The following is a 21,203-nucleotide window of genomic DNA, read 5'->3' on the forward strand; positions in this document are numbered from 1 at the left end:
GGATATGGTCTTATTACAGGGGGGATATGGTCTTATTACAGGGGGGATATGGTCTCATTACAGGGGGATATGGTCTTTTTACAGGGGGGTTATGGTCTCATTACAGGGGGGTTATGGTCTCATTACAGGGGGGTTATGGTCTTATTACAGGGGGATATGGTCTTATTACAGAGCACATTGTCTTATTACGGAGGTATTTTCACATTGTGGGGGCTGTGATCTCTGTATTGGGGTATCCTCCACCATTCGTGGAGCTGTGTCACCTCTTATCTGACATTGTCCTTGTGTATTTCCCGGTGCTCGTGTGTTTGGCGGCGGTCGCTGGATTTTAGCCCTCCGGCTCTACACCCCCAGTGTTCTCAGCACTGAACATTTCTAGTTGTGGATTTTGGGGTCTTGTTTCCAGTATTATCACGTGCCTTTTGGGGGATGAAGCTAAGTCAGTCACTTGTTGACCCTGACTTTGCCTTTGACCCCGGTGCGTTTTCGGGGACATTTTCTCTGCGTCTTGACTTCGCCTTTGACCCCGGTGCATTTTCGGGGACATTTTCTCTGTGCCCTGACTTCACCTTTGACCCTGGTGCGTTTTTGGAGACATTTTCTCTGTGCCCTGTCTTTGCCTTTGACCCCGGTGCGTTTTTGGAGACATTTTCTCTGTGCCCTGTCTTTGCCTTTGACCCCGGTGCGTTTTTGGAGACATTTTCTCTGTGCCCTGTCTTTGCCTTTGACCCCGGTGCGTTTTTGGGGACATTTTCTCTGCGTCTTGACTTCGCCTTTGACCCCGGTGCGTTTTTGGAGACATTTTCTCTGTGCCCTGTCTTCGCCTTTGACCCCGGTGCGTTTTTGGAGACATTTTCTCTGTGCCCTGTCTTTGCCTTTGACCCCGGTGCGTTTTTGGGGACATTTTCTCTGCGTCTTGACTTCGCCTTTGACCCCGGTGCGTTTTTGGGGACATTTTCTCTGCGTCTTGACTTTGCCTTTGACCCCGGTGCGTTTTTGGAGACATTTTCTCTGTGCCCTGTCTTTGCCTTTGACCCCGGTGCGTTTTTGGAGACATTTTCTATGCGTCTTGACTTCGCCTTTGGCCCCGGTGCGTTTTTGGGGACATTTTCTCTGCGTCTTGACTTCGCCTTTGACCCCGGTGCGTTTTTGGAGACATTTTCTCTGTGCCCTGTCTTCGCCTTTGACCCCGGTGCGTTTTTGGAGACATTTTCTCTGTGCCCTGTCTTTGCCTTTGACCCCGGTGCGTTTTTGGGGACATTTTCTCTGCGTCTTGACTTCGCCTTTGACCCCGGTGCGTTTTTGGGGACATTTTCTCTGCGTCTTGACTTCGCCTTTGACCCCGGTGCGTTTTTGGAGACATTTTCTCTGTGCCCTGTCTTTGCCTTTGACCCCGGTGCGTTTTTGGTGACATTTTCTATGCGTCTTGACTTCGCCTTTGGCCCCGGTGCGTTTTCGGGGACATTTTCTCTGCGTCTTGACTTCGCCTTTGACCCTGGTGCGTTTTTGGGGACATTTTCTCTGCGTCTTGACTTCGCCTTTGACCCCGGTGCGTTTTTGGAGACATTTTCTCTGTGCCCTGTCTTTGCCTTTGACCCCGGTGCGTTTTTGGAGACATTTTCTCTGTGCCCTGACTTCGCCTTTGACCCCGGTGCATTTTTGTGGACATTTTCTTTGCGTCTTGACTTTGCCTTTGACCCCGGTGCGTTTTTGGAGACATTTTCTCTGCGTCTTGACTTCGCCTTTGACCCCGGTGCGTTTTCGGGGACATTTTCTGTGCGCCCTGACTTTACCTTTGGTCCAGGTGCGTTTTTGGGGACATTTTCTCTGCCTCTTGACTTCGCCTTTGACCCTGGTACGTTTTTGGGGACGTTTTCTCTGCGTCTGAGGATTTCAGCACATTAGAAGCTGGCGCGGCTCCTCTAGGGGACGCCTTCTATCCCCGGCATCGGCTGCTCCGCTCGGTGCCAGCTTTCTGGGACTCTGGCAGATAGTTGGCACGTCTTTCCAGGTCGCATTGTTCCAGATGAAGGAATCAGTCTTAGGAGAATTTGGCACATGGAGGGAGTGCGGGGGGCGCGGAGACAGTGTGTCACTTTAACAATACTTGGCTCTGTTGGACAAACCGTTCACCAGTGGGCATTGCCATCGGCTCTGATGCGAGGAGGCATATGTGAGGAGCAGAAACCTGGGTGAAATGGGCAGATCACAGCAGAGTTAACCCCGCTCATGCCACAGCACTGCCTGATAGTCAGAAATCTTTAAAGGGCCACTCGCCCTAAATCCTGGAGCTCAGTATAGAGCTGGAGCGTAATAAGAAGGCAGGGGTCTGAAAATGTCTGGAGGTTCTCAGCACTGGAGGTATGTGACACTTCTGTCAGCCCTCCTGCAGTCTGACATGGCTGATAACAGAGAACAATAGACTCCTCACATGTTCTGCAGTCTAGTCTTTCTCCTGTCTGGCATGGCTGATAAAAGAGAACACTAGACTAATCACCCTGCATAGTGTCAGCCTCACCACTGCTTGCCATGGCTGATAACAGAGGACAATAGTCTGTGTTCCCTGGCTGAGTATTTGGACATGAGCAGTGCTGCAGCTCTTCAGCCCTTCCGCTGTCACGTCACCCCCTCCCCATATGTCTCTGTCCGTCTCCTTCGTCCAGTGACTCCTCTGTATTCTGTCTCTGCACCTGCTGACACTGGTCCACTAATGCTCTCTAGTATCTCCTCTTTTGCTCACTGCTGTCTCCTTTTTTGCTCTCTGATGTCATATCTCTTGCTATCTGTTGTCTCCTATTTTGCTCCCTGTTATCAACCCCCTCAGAGGCACTGGACTGCAGGCCGATCCTTCCTCTAAACTCCGATCCTCTATCTGCTGTCTCTTCCAGCCTCTTATTTCTGAAACTGTCTCTTCCGCTCGGGATCCTGTAGTCTGAGGCTTAGCTGCTCTCTGGAGAGGTCTCTGCTGTCTCTTCCAGCCTCTTACTTCTACAGACGTCTCTTCCGCTCGGGATCTTGTAGTCTGAGGCTTAGCTGCTCGCTGGTGAGGTCTCTGCTGTCTCTTCCATCCTCTTATTTCTGCAGATGTCTATTCCGCTCGGGATCCCGTAGTCTGAGGCTTAGCTGCTCGCTGGTGAGGTCTCTGCTGTCTCTACCAGCCTCTTATTTCTGCAGCCGTCTCTTCCGCTCGGGATCCTGTAGTCTGAGGCTTAGCTGCTCGCTGGTGAGGTCTCTGCCGTCTCTTCCGCTCGGGATCCTGTAGTCGGAGGCTTAGCTGCTCGCCGGTGAGGTCTCTGCCGTCTCTTCCGCTCGGGATCTGTAGTCGGAGGCTTAGCTGCTCGCCGATGAGGTCTCTGCTGTCTCTTCCGCTCGGGATCTTGTAGTCGGAGGCTTAGCTGCTCGCTGGTGAGGTCTCTGCTGTCTCTTCCGCTCAGGATCCTGTAGTCTGAGGCTTAGCTGCTCGCCGATGAGGTCTCTGCTGTCTCTTCCGCTCGGGATCCTGTAGTCGGAGGCTTAGCTGCTCGCCGGTGAGGTCTCTGCTGTCTCTTCCGCTCGGGATCCTGTAGTCTGAGGCTTAGCTGCTCGCCGGTGAGGTCTCTGCTCTCTCTTCCGCTCGGTATCCTGTAGTCGGAGGCTTAGCTGCTCGCCGGTGAGGTCTCTGTTGTCTCTTCCGCTCGGGATCCTGTAGTCTGAGGCTTAGCTGCTCGCTGGTGAGGTCTCTGCTGTCTCTTCCGCTCGGGATCCCTTAGTCGGAGGCTTAGCTGCTCGCCGGTGAGGTCTCTGTTGTCTCTTCCGCTCGGGATCATGTAGCCTGAGGCTTAGCTGCTCGCTGGTGAGGTCTCTGCTGTCTCTTCCGCTCGGGATCCTGTAGTCTGAGGCTTAGCTGCTCGCCGGTGAGGTCTCTGCTGTCTCTTCCGCTCGGGATCCTGTAGTCGGAGGCTTAGCTGCTCGCCGGTGAGGTCTCTGCTGTCTCTTCCGCTCGGGATCCTGTAGTCGGAGGCTTAGCTGCTCGCTGGTGAGGTCTCTGCTGTCTCTTCCGCTCGGGATCCTGTAGTCGGAGGCTTAGCTGCTCGCCGGTGAGGTTTCTGCTGTCTCTTCCGCTCGGGATCCTGTAGTCGGAGGCTTAGCTGCTCGCCGGTGAGGTCTCTGCTGTCTCTTCCGCTCGGGATCCTGTAGTCGGAGGCTTAGCTGCTCGCCGGTGAGGTCTCTGCTGTCTCTTCCGCTCGGGATCCCTTAGTCGGAGGCTTAGCTGCTCGCTGGTGAGGTCTCTGCTGTCTCCTCCGCTCGGGATCTTGTAGTCGGAGGCTTAGCTGCACGCCGGTGAGGTTTCTGCTGTCTCTTCCGCTCGGGATCCTGTAGTCGGAGGCTTAGCTGCTCGCCGGTGAGGTCTCTGCTGTCTCTTCCGCTCGGGATTCCTTAGTCGGAGGCTTAGCTGCTCGCTGGTGAGGTCTCTGCTGTCTCTTCCGCTCAGGATCTTGTTATCGGAGGCTTAGCTGCTCGCCGGTGAGGTCTCTGCTGTCTCTTCCGCTCGGGATCCTGTAGTCTGAAGCTTAGCTGCTCGCTGGTGAGGTCTCTGCTGTCTCTTCCGCTTGGGATCCTGTAGTCTGAGGCTTAGCTGCTCGCTGGTGAGCTCTCTGCTGTCTCTTCCGCTCGGGATCCCGTAGTCGGAGGCTTAGCTGCTCGCTGGTGAGGTCTCTGCGGTCTCTTCCGCTCGGGATCCTGTAGTCTGAGGCTTAGCTGCTCGCTGGTGAGGTCTCTGCGGTCTCTTCTGCTCGGGATCTTGTAGTCGGAGGCTTATCTGCACGCCGGTGAGGTCTCTGCTGTCTCTTCCGCTCGGGATCTTGTAGTCGGAGGCTTAGCTGCTCGCCGGTGAGGTCTCTGCTGTCTCTTCCGCTCGGGATCCTGTAGTCGGAGGCTTAGCTGCTCGCCGGTGAGGTCTCTGCTGTCTCTTCCGCTCGGGATCCCTTAGTCGGAGGCTTAGCTGCTCACAGGTGAGGTCTCTGCTGTCTCTTCCACTCGGGATCTTGTAGTCGGAGGCTTAGCTGCTCGCCGGTGAGGTCTCTGCTGTCTCTTCCGCTCGGGATCCTGTAGTCTGAGGCTTAGCTGCTCGCCGGTGAGGTATCTGCTGTCTCTTCCGCTCGGGATCCTGTAGTCTGAGGCTTAGCTGCTCGCTGGTGAGCTCTCTGCTGTCTCTTCCGCTCGGGATCCTGTAGTCGGAGGCTTAGCTGCTCGCTGGTGAGGTCTCTGCGGTCTCTTCCGCTCGGGATCCCGTAGTCGGAGGCTTAGCTGCTCGCTGGTGAGCTCTCTGCTGTCTCTTCCGCTCGGGATCCTGTAGTCGGAGGCTTAGCTGCTCGCTGGTGAGGTCTCTGCGGTCTCTTCCGCTCGGGATCCCGTAGTCGGAGGCTTAGCTGCTCGCCGGTGAGGTCTCTGCTGTCTCTTCCGCTCGGGATCCTGTAGTTGGAGGCTTAGCTGCTCGCTGGTGAGGTCTCTGCTGTCTCTTCCGCTCGGGATCCCTTAGTCGGAGGCTTAGCTGCTCGCCGGTGAGGTCTCTGCTGTCTCTTCCGCTCGGGATCCTGTAGTTGGAGGCTTAGCTGCTCGCTGGTGAGGTCTCTGCGGTCTCTTCCGCTCGGGATCCCTTAGTCGGAGGCTTAGCTGCTCGCCAGTGAGGTCTCTGCGGTCTCTTCCGCTCGGGATCTTGTAGTCGGAGGCTTTGCTGCTCGCCGATGAGGTCTCTGCTGTCTCTTCCGCTCGGGATCCTGTAGTCTGAGGCTTAGCTGCTCGCCGGTGAGGTCTCTGCGGTCTCTTCCACTCGGGATCTTGTAGTCGGAGGCTTAGCTGCTCGCTGGTGAGGTCTCTGCGGTCTCTTCCGCTCGGGATCCTGTAGTCTGAGGCTTAGCTGCTCGCTGGTGAGCTCTCTGCTGTCTCTTCCGCTCGGGATCCTGTAGTTGGAGGCTTAGCTGCTCGCTGGTGAGGTCTCTGCGGTCTCTTCCGCTCGGGATCTTGTAGTCGGAGGCTTAGCTGCTCGCTGGTGAGGTCTCTGCTGTCTCTTCCGCTCGGGATCCTGTAGTCGGAGGCTTAGCTGCTCGCCGGTGAGGTCTCTGCTGTCTCTTCCGCTCGGGATCCTGTAGTTGGAGGCTTAGCTGCTCGCTGGTGAGGTCTCTGCGGTCTCTTCCGCTCGGGATCCTGTAGTCGGAGGCTTAGCTGCTCGCCGGTGAGGTCTCTGCGGTCTCTTCCGCTCGGGATCTTGTAGTCGGAGGCTTTGCTGCTCGCCGGTGAGCTCTCTGCTGTCTCTTCCGCTCGGGATCCTGTAGTTGGAGGCTTAGCTGCTCGCTGGTGAGGTCTCTGCGGTCTCTTCCGCTCGGGATCCTGTAGTCGGAGGCTTAGCTGCTCGCTGGTGAGGTCTCTGCTGTCTCTTCCGCTCGGGATCCTGTAGTCGGAGGCTTAGCTGCTCGCCGGTGAGGTCTCTGCTGTCTCTTCCGCTCGGGATCCTGTAGTTGGAGGCTTAGCTGCTCGCTGGTGAGGTCTCTGCGGTCTCTTCCGCTCGGGATCCTGTAGTCTGAGGCTTAGCTGCTCGCCGGTGAGGTCTCTGCGGTCTCTTCCGCTCGGGATCTTGTAGTCGGAGGCTTAGCTGCTCGCCGGTGAGGTCTCTGCGGTCTCTTCCGCTCGGGATCCCTTAGTCGGAGGCTTAGCTGCTCGCCGGTGAGGTCTCTGCGGTCTCTTCCGCTCGGGATCTTGTAGTCGGAGGCTTAGCTGCTCGCCGGTGAGGTCTCTGCGGTCTCTTCCGCTCGGGATCCTGTAGTCGGAGGCTTAGCTGCTCGCCGGTGAGGTCTCTGCGGTCTCTTCCACTCGGGATCTTGTAGTCGGAGGCTTAGCTGCTCGCCGGTGAGGTCTCTGCTGTCTCTTCCGCTCGGGATCCCTTAGTCGGAGGTTTAGCTGCTCGCCGGTGAGGTCTCTGCGGTCTCTTCCGCTCGGGATCTTGTAGTCGGAGGCTTAGCTGCTCGCCGGTGAGGTCTCTAAGGTCTCTACCGCTCGGGATCCTGTAGTCGGAGGCTTAGCTGCTCGCTGGTGAGGTCTCTGCGGTCTCTTCCGCTCGGGATCCCGTAGTCGGAGGCTTAGCTGCTCGCCGGTGAGGTCTCTGCGGTCTCTTCCGCTCGGGATCTTGTAGTCGGAGGCTTAGCTGCTCGCTGGTGAGGTCTCTGCGGTCTCTTCCGCTCGGGATCCCGTAGTCGGAGGCTTAGCTGCTCGCTGGTGAGCTCTCTGCTGTCTCTTCCGCTCGGGATCCTGTAGTTGGAGGCTTAGCTGCTCGCTGGTGAGGTCTCTGCGGTCTCTTCCGCTCGGGATCCTGTAGTCGGAGGCTTAGCTGCTCGCCGGTGAGGTCTCTGCTGTCTCTTCCGCTCGGGATCCTGTAGTTGGAGGCTTAGCTGCTCGCTGGTGAGGTCTCTGTGGTCTCTTCCGCTCGGGATCCTGTAGTCTGAGGCTTAGCTGCTCGCCGGTGAGGTCTCTGCGGTCTCTTCCGCTCGGGATCTTGTAGTCGGAGGCTTAGCTGCTCGCCGGTGAGGTCTCTGCGGTCTCTTCCGCTCGGGATGCTGTAGTCTGAGGCTTAGCTGCTCGCCGGTGAGGTCTCTGCGGTCTCTTCCGCTCGGGATCTTGTAGTCGGAGGCTTAGCTGCTCGCCGGTGAGGTCTCTGCGGTCTCTTCCGCTCGGGATCCCTTAGTCGGAGGCTTAGCTGCTCGCCAGTGAGGTCTCTGCGGTCTCTTCCGCTCGGGATCTTGTAGTCGGAGGCTTTGCTGCTCGCCGGTGAGGTCTCTGCTGTCTCTTCCGCTCGGGATCCTGTAGTCTGAGGCTTAGTTGCTCGCCGGTGAGGTCTCTGCTGTCTCTTCCGCTCGGGATCCCGTAGTCGGAGGCTTAGCTGCTCGCTGGTGAGGTCTCTGCGGTCTCTTCCGCTCGGGATCCTGTAGTCTGAGGCTTAGCTGCTCGCTGTGAGCTCTCTGCTGTCTCTTCCGCTCGGGATCCTGTAGTCGGAGGCTTAGCTGCTCGCTGGTGAGGTCTCTGCGGTCTCTTCCGCTCGGGATCTTGTAGTCGGAGGCTTAGCTGCTCGCCGGTGAGGTCTCTGCTGTCTCTTCCGCTCGGGATCCTGTAGTCGGAGGCTTAGCTGCTCGCCGGTGAGGTCTCTGCTGTCTCTTCCGCTCGGGATCCTGTAGTTGGAGGCTTAGCTGCTCGCTGGTGAGGTCTCTGCGGTCTCTTCCGCTCGGGATCCTGTAGTCTGAGGCTTAGCTGCTCGCCGGTGAGGTCTCTGCGGTCTCTTCCGCTCGGGATCTTGTAGTCGGAGGCTTAGCTGCTCGCCGGTGAGGTCTCTGCGGTCTCTTCCGCTCGGGATCCCTTAGTCGGAGGCTTAGCTGCTCGCCGGTGAGGTCTCTGCGGTCTCTTCCGCTCGGGATCTTGTAGTCGGAGGCTTAGCTGCTCGCCGGTGAGGTCTCTGCGGTCTCTTCCGCTCGGGATCCTGTAGTCGGAGGCTTAGCTGCTCGCCGGTGAGGTCTCTGCGGTCTCTTCCACTCGGGATCTTGTAGTCGGAGGCTTAGCTGCTCGCCGGTGAGGTCTCTGCTGTCTCTTCCGCTCGGGATCCCTTAGTCGGAGGTTTAGCTGCTCGCCGGTGAGGTCTCTGCGGTCTCTTCCGCTCGGGATCTTGTAGTCGGAGGCTTAGCTGCTCGCCGGTGAGGTCTCTGCTGTCTCTTCCGCTCGGGATCCTGTAGTCGGAGGCTTAGCTGCTCGCTTGTGAGGTCTCTGCGGTCTCTTCCGCTCGGGATCCCGTAGTCGGAGGCTTAGCTGCTCGCCGGTGAGGTCTCTGCGGTCTCTTCCGCTCGGGATCCTGTAGTCGGAGGCTTAGCTGCTCGCTGGTGAGATCTCTGCGGTCTCTTCCGCTCGGGATCCCGTAGTCGGAGGCTTAGCTGCTCGCTGGTGAGGTCTCTGCGGTCTCTTCCGCTCGGGATCTTGTAGTCGGAGGCTTAGCTGCTCGCTGGTGAGGTCTCTGCTGTCTCTTCCGCTTGGGATCCTGTAGTCTGAGGCTTAGCTGCTCGCCGGTGAGGTCTCTGCGGTCTCTTCCGCTCGGGATCCTGTAGTTGGAGGCTTAGCTGCTCGCTGGTGAGGTCTCTGCGGTCTCTTCCACTCGGGATCTTGTAGTCGGAGGCTTAGCTGCTCGCCGGTGAGGTCTCTGCTGTCTCTTCCGCTCGGGATCCTGTAGTCGGAGGCTTAGCTGCTCGCCGGTGAGGTCTCTGCGGTCTCTTCCGCTCGGGATCCTGTAGTCGGAGGCTTAGCTGCTCGCCGGTGAGGTCTCTGCGGTTTCTTCCGCTCGGGATCCCTTAGTCAGAGGCTTAGCTGCTCGCCGGTGAGGTCTCTGCGGTATCTTCCACTCGGGATCTTGTAGTCGGAGGCTTAGCTGCTCGCTGGTGAGGTCTCTGCTGTCTCTTCCGCTCGGGATCCTGTAGTCGGAGGCTTAGCTGCTCGCCGGTGAGGTCTCTGCTGTCTCTTCCGCTCGGGATCCTGTAGTCGGAGGCTTAGCTGCTCGCTGGTGAGGTCTCTGCTGTCTCTTCCGCCCGGGATCCTGTAGTCGGAGGCTTAGCTGCTCTCTGGTGAGGTCTCTGCTGTCTCTTCTGCTCGGCATCTGTAGTCGGAGGCTTAGCTGCTCGCTGGTGAGGTCTCTGCTGTCTCTTCCGCTCGGCATCTGTAGTCGGAGGCTTAGCTGCTCGCTGCTGAGGTCTCTGCTGTCTCTTCCGCTCGGCATCTGTAGTCGAAGGCTTAGCTGCTCGCTGCTGAGGTCTCTGCTGTCTCTTCCGCTCGGCATCTGTAGTCGGAGGCTTAGCTGCTCGCCGGTGAGGTCTCTGCTGTCTCTTCCGCTCGGCATCTGTAGTCGGAGGCTTAGCTGCTCGCTGCTGAGGTCTCTGCTGTCTCTTCCGCTTGGCATCTGTAGTCGGAGGCTTAGCTGCTCGCTGGTGAGGTCTCTGCTGTCTCTTCCGCTCGGGATCCTGTAGTCGGAGGCTTAGCTGCTCACCGGTGAGGTCTCTGCTGTCTCTTCCGCTCGGGATCTGTAGTCGGAGGCTTAGCTGCTCGCTGGTGAGGTCTCTGCTGTCTCTTCCGCTCGGGATCCTGTAGTCGGAGGCTTAGCTGCTCGCTGGTGAGGTCTCTGCTGTCTCTTCCGCTCTGGATCCTGTAGTCGGAGGCTTAGCTGCTCGCTAGTGAGGTCTCTGCTGTCTCTTCCGCTCGGGATCCTGTAGTCAGAGGCTTAGCTGCTCGCTGGTGAGGTCTCTGCTGTCTCTTCCGCTCGGGATCTGTATTCGGAGGCTTAGCTGCTCGCCGGTGAGGTCTCTGCTGTCTCTTCCGCTCGGGATCTGTAGTTGGAGGCTTAGCTGCTCGCTGGTGAGGTCTCTGCTGTCTCTTCCGCTCGGGATCTGTAGTCGGAGGCTTAGCTGCTTACTGGTGAGGTCTCTACTGTCTCTTCCGCTCGGGATCTGTAGTCGGAGGCTTAGCTGCTCGTCGGTGAGGTCTCTGCTGTCTCTTCCGCTCGGGATCTGTAGTCGGAGGCTTAGCTGCTCGCTGGTGAGGTCTCTGCTGTCTCTTCCGCTCGGGATCTGTAGTCGGAGGCTTAGCTGCTCGCCGGTGAGGTCTCTGCTGTCTCTTCCGCTCGGGATCTGTAGTCTGAGGCTTAGCTGCTCGCTGGTGAGGTCTCTGCTGTCTCTTCCGCTCGGGATCTGTAGTCGGAGGCTTAGCTGCTCGCTGGTGAGGTCTCTGCTGTCTCTTCCGCTCGGGATCCTGTAGTCGGAGGCTTAGCTGCTCGCCGGTGAGGTCTCTGCGGTCTCTTCCGCTCGGGATCTTGTAGTCGGAGGCTTAGCTGCTCGCCGGTGAGGTCTCTGCGGTCTCTTCCGCTCGGGATCCTGTAGTCGGAGGCTTAGCTGCTCGCCGGTGAGGTCTCTGCGGTCTCTTCCACTCGGGATCTTGTAGTCGGAGGCTTAGCTGCTCGCCGGTGAGGTCTCTGCTGTCTCTTCCGCTCGGGATCCCTTAGTCGGAGGTTTAGCTGCTCGCCGGTGAGGTCTCTGCGGTCTCTTCCGCTCGGGATCTTGTAGTCGGAGGCTTAGCTGCTCGCCGGTGAGGTCTCTGCTGTCTCTTCCGCTCGGGATCCTGTAGTCGGAGGCTTAGCTGCTCGCTTGTGAGGTCTCTGCGGTCTCTTCCGCTCGGGATCCCGTAGTCGGAGGCTTAGCTGCTCGCCGGTGAGGTCTCTGCGGTCTCTTCCGCTCGGGATCCTGTAGTCGGAGGCTTAGCTGCTCGCTGGTGAGATCTCTGCGGTCTCTTCCGCTCGGGATCCCGTAGTCGGAGGCTTAGCTGCTCGCTGGTGAGGTCTCTGCGGTCTCTTCCGCTCGGGATCTTGTAGTCGGAGGCTTAGCTGGGATCTTGTAGTCGGAGGCTTAGCTGCTCGCTGGTGAGGTCTCTGCTGTCTCTTCCGCTTGGGATCCTGTAGTCTGAGGCTTAGCTGCTCGCCGGTGAGGTCTCTGCGGTCTCTTCCGCTCGGGATCCTGTAGTTGGAGGCTTAGCTGCTCGCTGGTGAGGTCTCTGCGGTCTCTTCCACTCGGGATCTTGTAGTCGGAGGCTTAGCTGCTCGCCGGTGAGGTCTCTGCTGTCTCTTCCGCTCGGGATCCTGTAGTCGGAGGCTTAGCTGCTCGCCGGTGAGGTCTCTGCGGTCTCTTCCGCTCGGGATCCTGTAGTCGGAGGCTTAGCTGCTCGCCGGTGAGGTCTCTGCGGTTTCTTCCGCTCGGGATCCCTTAGTCAGAGGCTTAGCTGCTCGCCGGTGAGGTCTCTGCGGTATCTTCCACTCGGGATCTTGTAGTCGGAGGCTTAGCTGCTCGCTGGTGAGGTCTCTGCTGTCTCTTCCGCTCGGGATCCTGTAGTCGGAGGCTTAGCTGCTCGCCGGTGAGGTCTCTGCTGTCTCTTCTGCTCGGGATCCTGTAGTCGGAGGCTTAGCTGCTCGCTGGTGAGGTCTCTGCTGTCTCTTCCGCCCGGGATCCTGTAGTCGGAGGCTTAGCTGCTCTCTGGTGAGGTCTCTGCTGTCTCTTCCGCTCGGCATCTGTAGTCGGAGGCTTAGCTGCTCGCTTGTGAGGTCTCTGCTGTCTCTTCCGCTCGGCATCTGTAGTCGGAGGCTTAGCTGCTCGCTGCTGAGGTCTCTGCTGTCTCTTCCGCTCGGCATCTGTAGTCGAAGGCTTAGCTGCTCGCTGCTGAGGTCTCTGCTGTCTCTTCCGCTCGGCATCTGTAGTCGGAGGCTTAGCTGCTCGCCGGTGAGGTCTCTGCTGTCTCTTCCGCTCGGCATCTGTAGTCGGAGGCTTAGCTGCTCGCTGCTGAGGTCTCTGCTGTCTCTTCCGCTTGGCATCTGTAGTCGGAGGCTTAGCTGCTCGCTGGTGAGGTCTCTGCTGTCTCTTCCGCTCGGGATCCTGTAGTCGGAGGCTTAGCTGCTCACCGGTGAGGTCTCTGCTGTCTCTTCCGCTCGGGATCTGTAGTCGGAGGCTTAGCTGCTCGCTGGTGAGGTCTCTGCTGTCTCTTCCGCTCGGGATCTGTAGTCGGAGGCTTAGCTGCTCGCTGGTGAGGTCTCTGCTGTCTCTTCCGCTCGGGATCTGTAGTTGGAGGCTTAGCTGCTCGCTGGTGAGGTCTCTGCTGTCTCTTCCGCTCGGGATCTGTATTCGGAGGCTTAGCTGCTCGCCGGTGAGGTCTCTGCTGTCTCTTCCGCTCGGGATCTGTAGTTGGAGGCTTAGCTGCTCGCTGGTGAGGTCTCTGCTGTCTCTTCCGCTCGGGATCTGTAGTCGGAGGCTTAGCTGCTTACTGGTGAGGTCTCTACTGTCTCTTCCGCTCGGGATCTGTAGTCGGAGGCTTAGCTGCTCGCCGGTGAGGTCTCTGCTGTCTCTTCCGCTCGGGATCTGTAGTCGGAGGCTTAGCTGCTCGCTGGTGAGGTCTCTGCTGTCTCTTCCGCTCGGGATCTGTAGTCGGAGGCTTAGCTGCTCGCCGGTGAGGTCTCTGCTGTCTCTTCCGCTCGGGATCTGTAGTCTGAGGCTTAGCTGCTCGCTGGTGAGGTCTCTGCTGTCTCTTCCGCTCGGGATCTGTAGTCGGAGGCTTAGCTGCTCGCTGGTGAGGTCTCTGCTGTCTCTTCCGCTCGGGATCCTGTAGTCGGAGGCTTAGCTGCTCGCCGGTGAGGTCTCTGCTGTCTCTTCCGCTCGGGATCTGTAGTCGGAGGCTTAGCTGCTCGCCGGTGAGGTCTCTGCTGTCTCTTCCGCTCGGGATCTGTAGTCGGAGGCTTAGCTGCTCTCTGGTGAGGTCTCTGCTGTCTCTTCCGCTCGGGATCCTGTAGTCGGAGGCTTAGCTGCTCGCTGGTGAGGTCTCTGCTGTCTCTTCCGCTCGGGATCTGTAGTCGGAGGCTTAGCTGCTCGCCGGTGAGGTCTCTGCTGTCTCTTCCGCTCGGGATCTGTAGTCGGAGGCTTAGCTGCTCGCTGGTGAGGTCTCTGCTGTCTCTTCCGCTCGGGATCCCGTAGTCGGAGGCTTAGCTGCTCGCCGGTGAGGTCTCTGCTGTCTCTTCCGCTCGGGATCTGTAGTCGGAGGCTTAGCTGCTCGCTGGTGAGGTCTCTGCTGTCTCTTCCGCTCGGGATCCTGTAGTCGGAAGCTTAGCTGCTCGCCGGTGAGGTCTCTGCTGTCTCTTCCGCTCGGGATCTGTAGTCGGAGGCTTAGCTGCTCGCTGGTGAGGTCTCTGCTGTCTCTTCCGCTCGGGATCTGTAGTCGGAGGCTTAGCTGTTCGCCGGTGAGGTCTCTGCTGTCTCTTCCGCTCGGGATCTGTAGTCGGAGGCTTAACTGCTCGCCGGTGAGGTCTCTGCTGTCTCTTCCGCTCGGGATCTGTAGTCGGAGGCTTAGCTGCTCGCCGGTGAGGTCTCTGCTGTCTCTTCCGCTCGGGATCTGTAGTCGGAGGCTTAGCTGTTCGCCGGTGAGGTCTCTGCTGTCTCTTCCGCTCGGGATCTGTAGTCGGAGGCTTAGCTTCTCGCCGGTGAGGTCTCTGCTGTCTCTTCCGCTCGGGATCTGTAGTCGGAGGCTTAGCTGTTCGCTGGTGAGGTCTCTGCTGTCTCTTCCGCTCGGGATCTGTAGTCGGAGGCTTAGCTGCTCGCTGGTGAGGTCTCTGCTGTCTCTTCCGCTCGGGATCCTGTAGTCGGAGGCTTAGCTGCTCGCCGGTGAGGTCTCTGCTGTCTCTTCCGCTCGGGATCTGTAGTCGGAGGCTTAGCTGCTCGCCGGTGAGGTCTCTGCTGTCTCTTCCGCTCGGGATCTGTAGTCGGAGGCTTAGCTGCTCGCTGCTGAGGTCTCTACTGTCTCTTCCGCTCGGGATCTGTAGTCGGAGGCTTAGCTGCTCGCTGGTGAGGTCTCTGCTGTCTCTTCCGCTCGGGATCCTGTAGTCGGAGGCTTAGCTGCTCTCTGGTGAGGTCTCTGCTGTCTCTTCCGCTCGGGATCTGTAGTCGGAGGCTTAGCTGCTCGCTGGTGAGGTCTCTGCTGTCTCTTCCGCTCGGGATCCTGTAGTCGGAGGCTTAGCTGCTCGCTGGTGAGGTCTCTGCTGTCTTTTCCGCTCGGGATCTGTAGTCGGAGGCTTAGCTGCTCGCCGGTGAGGTCTCTCCTGTCTCTTCCGCTCGGGATCTGTAGTCGGAGGCTTAGCTGCTCGCCGGTGAGGTCTCTGCTGTCTCTTCCGCTCGGGATCTGTAGTCGGAGGCTTAGCTGCTCGCCGGTGTGGTCTCTGCTGTCTCTTCCGCTCGGGATCTGTAGTCGGAGGCTTAGCTGCTCGCTGGTGAGGTCTCTGCTGTCTCTTCCGCTCGGGATCCTGTAGTCGGAGGCTTAGCTGCTCTCTGGTGAGGTCTCTGCTGTCTCTTCCGCTCGGGATCTGTAGTCGGAGGCTTAGCTGCTCGCTGGTGAGGTCTCTGCTGTCTCTTCCGCTCGGGATCCTGTAGTCGGAGGCTTAGCTGCTCGCTGGTGAGGTCTCTGCTGTCTCTTCCGCTCGGGATCTGTAGTCGGAGGCTTAGCTGCTCGCCGGTGAGGTCTCTGCTGTCTCTTCCGCTCGGGATCTGTAGTCGGAGGCTTAGCTGCTCGCCGGTGAGGTCTCTGCTGTCTCTTCCGCTCGGGATCCTGTAGTCGGAGGCTTAGCTGCTCGCCGGTGAGGTCTCTGCTGTCTCTTCCGCTCGGGATCTGTAGTCGGAGGCTTAGCTGCTCGCCGGTGAGGTCTCTGCTGTCTCTTCCGCTCGGGATCTGTAGTCGGAGGCTTAGCTGCTCGCTGGTGAGGTCTCTGCTGTCTCTTCCGCTCGGGATCTGTAGTCGGAGGCTTAGCTGCTCGCTGGTGAGGTCTCTGCTGTCTCTTCCGCTCGGGATCTGTAGTCGGAGGCTTAGCTGCTCGCTGGTGAGGTCTCTGCTGTCTCTTCCGCTCGGGATCTGTAGTCGGAGGCTTAGCTGCTCGCTGGTGAGGTCTCTGCTGTCTCTTCCGCTCGGGATCTGTAGTCGGAGGCTTAGCTGCTCGCAGGTGAGGTCTCTGCTGTCTCTTCCGCTCGGGATCCTGTAGTCGGAGGCTTAGCTGCTCGCCGGTGAGGTCTCTGCTGTCTCTTCCGCTCGGGATCTGTAGTCGGAGGCTTAGCTGCTCGCTGATGAGGTCTCTGCTGTCTCTTCCGCTCGGGATCTGTAGTCGGAGGCTTAGCTGCTCGCTGGTGAGATCTCTGCTGTCTCTTCCGCTCGGGATCTGTAGTCGGAGGCTTAGCTGCTCGCTGGTGAGATCTCTGCTGTCTCTTCCGCTCGGGATCTGTAGTTGGAGGCTTAGCTGCTCGCTGGTGAGGTCTCTGCTGTCTCTTCCGCTCGGGATCTGTAGTCGGAGGCTTAGCTGCTCGCCGGTGAGGTCTCTGCTGTCTCTTCCGCTCGGGATCTGTAGTCGGAGGCTTAGCTGCTCGCCGGTGAGGTCTCTGCTGTCTCTTCCGCTCGGGATCTGTAGTCGGAGGCTTAGCTGCTCGCCGGTGAGGTCTCTGCTGTCTCTTCCGCTCGGGATCTGTAGTCGGAGGCTTAGCTGCTCGCCGGTGAGGTCTCTGCTGTCTCTTCCGCTCGGGATCCTGTAGTCGGAGGCTTAGCTGCTCGCCGGTGAGGTCTCTGCTGTCTCTTCCGCTCGGGATCTGTAGTCGGAGGCTTAGCTGCTCGCCGGTGAGGTCTCTGCTGTCTCTTCCGCTCGGGATCTGTAGTCGGAGGCTTAGCTGCTCGCTGGTGAGGTCTCTGCTGTCTCTTCCGCTCGGGATCTGTAGTCGGAGGCTTAGCTGCTCGCTGGTGAGATCTCTGCTGTCTCTTCCGCTCGGGATCTGTAGTCGGAGGCTTAGCTGCTCGCTGGTGAGATCTCTGCTGTCTCTTCCGCTCGGGATCTGTAGTCGGAGGCTTAGCTGCTCGCTGGTGAGATCTCTGCTGTCTCTTCCGCTCGGGATCCTGTAGTCGGAGGCTTAGCTGCTCGCTGGTGAGATCTCTGCTGTCTCTTCCGCTCGGGATCCTGTAGTCGGAGGCTTAGCTGCTCGCTGGTGAGGTCTCTGCTGTCTCTTCCGCTCGGGATCTGTAGTCGGAGGCTTAGCTGCTCGCCGGTGAGGTCTCTGCTGTCTCTTCCGCTCGGGATCTGTAGTCGGAGGCTTAGCTGCTCGCTGGTGAGGTCTCTGCTGTCTCTTCCGCTCGGGATCCTGTAGTCGGAGGCTTAGCTGCTCGCTGGTGAGGTCTCTGCTGTCTCTTCCGCTCGGGATCTGTAGTCGGAGGCTTAGCTGCTCGCTGGTGAGGTCTCTGCTGTCTCTTCCGCTCGGGATCTGTAGTCGGAGGCTTAGCTGCTCGCTGGTGAGGTCTCTGCTGTCTCTTCCGCTCGGGATCTGTAGTCGGAGGCTTAGCTGCTCGCCGGTGAGTTCTCTGCTGTCTCTTCCGCTCGGGATCTGTAGTCGGAGGCTTAGCTGCTCGCCGGTGAGGTCTCTCCTGTCTCTTCCGCTCGGGATCTGTAGTCGGAGGCTTAGCTGCTCGCTGGTGAGGTCTCTGCTGTCTCTTCCGCTCGGGATCTGTAGTCGGAGGCTTAGCTGCTCGCTGGTGAGGTCTCTGCTGTCTCTTCCGCTCGGGATCTGTAGTCGGAGGCTTAGCTGCTCGCCGGTGAGGTCTCTGCTGTCTCTTCCGCTCGGGATCCTGTAGTCGGAGGCTTAGCTGCTCGCTGGTGAGGTCTCTGCTGTCTCTTCCGCTCAGGATCTGTAGTCGGAGGCTTAGCTGCTCGCCGATGAGGTCTCTGCTGTCTCTTCCGCTCGGGATCTGTAGTCGGAGGCTTAGCTGCTCGCTGGTGAGGTCTCTGCTGTCTCTTCCGCTCGGGATCTGTAGTCGGAGGCTTAGCTGCTCGCTGGTGAGGTCTCTGCTGTCTCTTCCGCTCGGGATCTGTAGTCGGAGGCTTAGCTGCTCGCTGGTGAGGTCTCTGCTGTCTCTTCCGCTCGGGATCCTGTAGTCGGAGGCTTAGCTGCTCGCCGGTGAGGTCTCTGCTGTCTCTTCCGCTCGGGATCTGTAGTCGGAGGCTTAGCTGCTCGCTGGTGAGGTCTCTGCTGTCTCTTCCGCTCGAGATCTGTAGTCGGAGGCTTAGCTGCTCGCCGGTGAGGTCTCTGCTGTCTCTTCCGCTCGGGATCTGTAGTCGGAGGCTTAGCGGCTCGCCGGTGAGGTCTCTGCTGTCTCTTCCGCTCGGGATCTGTAGTCGGAGGCTTAGCTGCTCGCTGGTGAGGTCTCTGCTGTCTCTTCCGCTCGAGATCTGTAGTCGGAGGCTTAGCTGCTCGCCGGTGAGGTCTCTGCTGTCTCTTCCGCTCGGGATCTGTAGTCGGAGGCTTAGCTGCTTGCTGGTGAGGTCTCTGCTGTCTCTTCCGCTCGGGATCTGTAGTCGGAGGCTTAGCTGCTCGCTGGTGAGGTCTCTGCTGTCTCTTCCGCTCGGGATCTGTAGTCGGAGGCTTAGCTGCTCGCTGGTGAGGTCTCTGCTGTCTCTTCCGCTCGAGATCTGTAGTCGGAGGCTTAGCTGCTCGCTGGTGAGGTCTCTGCTGTCTCTTCCGCTCGGGATCTGTAGTCGGAGGCTTAGCTGCTTGCTGGTGAGGTCTCTGCTGTCTCTTCCGCTCGGGATCTGTAGTCGGAGGCTTAGCTGCTCGCTGGTGAGGTCTCTGCTGTCTCTTCCGCTCGGGATCTGTAGTCGGAGGCTTAGCTGCTCGCTGCAGTGTTATTGCCAGGCTTCTTATACCCAGAAGTTGCGTTTGTCTTCCAGCGAGCGACATAAGTGCTTCCAAATTGAGGCTCTTATTGTTCAGCCATGGAGAGAAATCTCTGCTGAATGTGGCGCTGCGCCATTCTGCGCTGTGTCCCCTGATCGCGGCTCGTGCCTGTGCTCGGGGGACCGGGGGCCACGTGGCTCGTTGGGACACACCACCGCCATTACATTACAACTAATAGACTTTGGGCTTTGGTTTTTCGCAAGTTAAAGCCTCTGCTTACTGTCTGTGAATGGCGCATCCAGAGGCTGAAATCCGAACATCACTGCCACGGCTGGATCCAGACTGACACATTGTAACGAGTGCGGATGTTTCCAGTCACTGACAGAATGCAGAGATCTTCTGAGGCCGGGGCGAGCGGCGGATCCGTGAGACACAAGATGCGCGCTCTTCTGCGATGATTTTGTCTTGCCGCGGGGGAAAGCTTTGTCACCGACTCGCCTGACAATAGACTTGGAAGTAAAAGGCTTTTCTTGTGATGCTGGAGGTGCCGGGGGCGATTGTCACCTCACAATGGAGCCGCGTTCCTGCATTCCTGCCATGCATGCAGCTCTGAGGCCGCTAATAACTGAACGCAGCTTCTTCCTGAAGAGAATGGAAGCAGCGCTACCTCTTTATTGTGGAGACTGAAGTACAATGTATCTCCGGGGGAAATGTCCGATTGTTAGGAGTTTGCAGAACTCAGCAGCTCCACAATGTACAAGATGGCTGTAATCCATGTGACTTACCGCCCGCCGGGTCACCGCAGATGAGCGGCTTTAACTCCTTCCTCCCGGGATCTCTCAGTGGGGCGGCAGGGATCCAGCAGATCCGTGCGAGTGTTGGCAGCGCTGATCGCAGCTCAGTCTGTCACCTGGAACAGATCCGGTCTGAGAAAAGTGGAGCAAAAACGGATCTTAACGTCCGACACGTTCCGTTTTGCACCAGTTTTTGTTCTGGATCTTTTTTAGTAGCGGTGACTCTGTCACGTCCGGCCCCGAAAACTGTAGATAAGCGTCCGCTGTGCTGCGGGTCCCATAGACATCAATAGTAAAAAATGAAAACTGTGTAGATAAGCGTCCGCTGTGCTGCGGGTCCCATAGACATCAATAGTAAAAAATGAAAACTGTGTAGATAAGCGTCCGCTGTGCTGCGGGTCCCATAGACATCAATAGTAAAAAATGAAAACTGTGTAGATAAGCGTCCGCTGTGCTGCGGGTCCCATAGACATCAATAGTAAAAAATGAAAACTGTGTAGATAAGCGTCCGCTGTGCTGCGGGTCCCATAGACATCAATAGTAAAAAATGAAAACTGTGTAGATAAGCGTCCGCTGTGCTGCGGGTCCCATAGACATCAATAGTAAAAAATGAAAACTGTGTAGATAAGCGTCCGCTGTGCTGCGGGTCCCATAGACATCAATAGTAAAAAATGAAAACTGTGTAGATAAGCGTCCGTTGTGCTGCGGGTCCCATAGACATCAATAGTAAAAAATGAAAACTGTGTCAGAACGTTGCCGTCCTCGGGCGGTGACGGGATCCTGTACGCTCTGGCTCCGCTTTCATCTTCCCAGAGAGGACATGAACAGGGTGCGGTGCGGGGGCGCAATCACTCGATCCGCCATTGTGCTGCCTGTACGGACGCCATGTTTGGAGCGGGGGCAGCGGTGACACAATGTCCGTGCTCTCACCAGCGCACAATCACTCGATCCTCCATTGTGCTGTCTGTACGGACGCCATGTTTGGAGCGGGGGCAGCGGTGACACAATGTCCGCGCTCTCACCAGCACAATCACTCGATCCGCCATTGTGCTGCCTGTACGGACGCCATGTTTGGAGCCGAGGCAGCGGTGACACAATGTCCGCACTCTCACCAGCACAATCACTCGATCCGCCATTGTGCTGCCTGTACGGATGCCATGTTTGGAGCGGGGGCAGTGGTGACAATGTCCGCACTCTCACCAGCGCACAATCACTCGATCCGCCATTGTGCTGCCTGTACGGACGCCATGTTTGGAGCGGGGGCAGCGGTGACAGAATGTCCGCGCTCTCACCAGCGCACAATCACTCGATCCGCCATTGTGCTGCCTGTACGGGCGCCATGTTTGGAGCGGGGGCAGTGGTGACAATGTCCGCACTCTCACCAGCACACAATCACTCGATCCGCCATTGTGCTGCCTGTACGGACGCCATGTTTGGAGCGGGGGCAGCGGTGACACAATGTCCGTGTTCTCACCAGCACACAATCACTCGATCCGCCATTGTGCTGTCTGTACGGACGCCATGTTTGGAGCGGGGGCAGCGGTGACACAATGTCCGCGCTCTCACCAGCACAATCACTCGATCCGCCATTGTGCTGTCTGTACGGACGCCATGTTTGGAGCGGGGGCAACGGTGACACAATGTCCGCGCTCTCACCAGCACAATCACTCGATCCGCCATTGTGCTGCCTGTACGGACGCCATGTTTGGAGCGGGGGCAGCGGTGACACCATGTCCGCGCTCTCACCAGCACAATCACTCGATCCGCCATTGTGCTGCCTGTACGGACGCCATGTTTGGAGCGGGGGCAGCGGTGACACAATGTCCGCGCTCTCACCAGCACAATCACTCGATCCGCCATTGTGCTGTCTGTACGGACGCCATGTTTGGAGCGGGGGCAGCGGTGACACAATGTCCGTGTTCTCACCAGCACACAATCACTCGATCCGCCATTGTGCTGCCTGTACGGACACCATGTTTGGAGCGGGGGCAGCGGTGACACAATGTCCACGCTCTCACCAGCACAATCACTCGATCCGCCATTGTGCTGCCTGTACGGATGCCATGTTTGGAGCGGGGGCAGCGGTGACACAATGTCCGCACTCTCACCAGCACAATCACTCGATCCGCCATTGTGC

General features: G+C 58.4%; 1 protein-coding gene across 1 annotated transcript in view; it reads left to right on the top strand.

Annotated features, from left to right (window-relative positions):
- The window catches only part of LOC142301535 (transcription factor SOX-5-like), a 250,350-nt gene that overhangs the window by 174,554 nt on the left and 54,593 nt on the right, over window positions 1-21,203 (top strand). The window lies entirely within an intron of this gene.

The sequence above is a fragment of the Anomaloglossus baeobatrachus genome, chromosome 4 (genome assembly GCF_048569485.1).
Source record: "Anomaloglossus baeobatrachus isolate aAnoBae1 chromosome 4, aAnoBae1.hap1, whole genome shotgun sequence".
NCBI lineage: Eukaryota > Metazoa > Chordata > Amphibia > Anura > Aromobatidae > Anomaloglossus > Anomaloglossus baeobatrachus.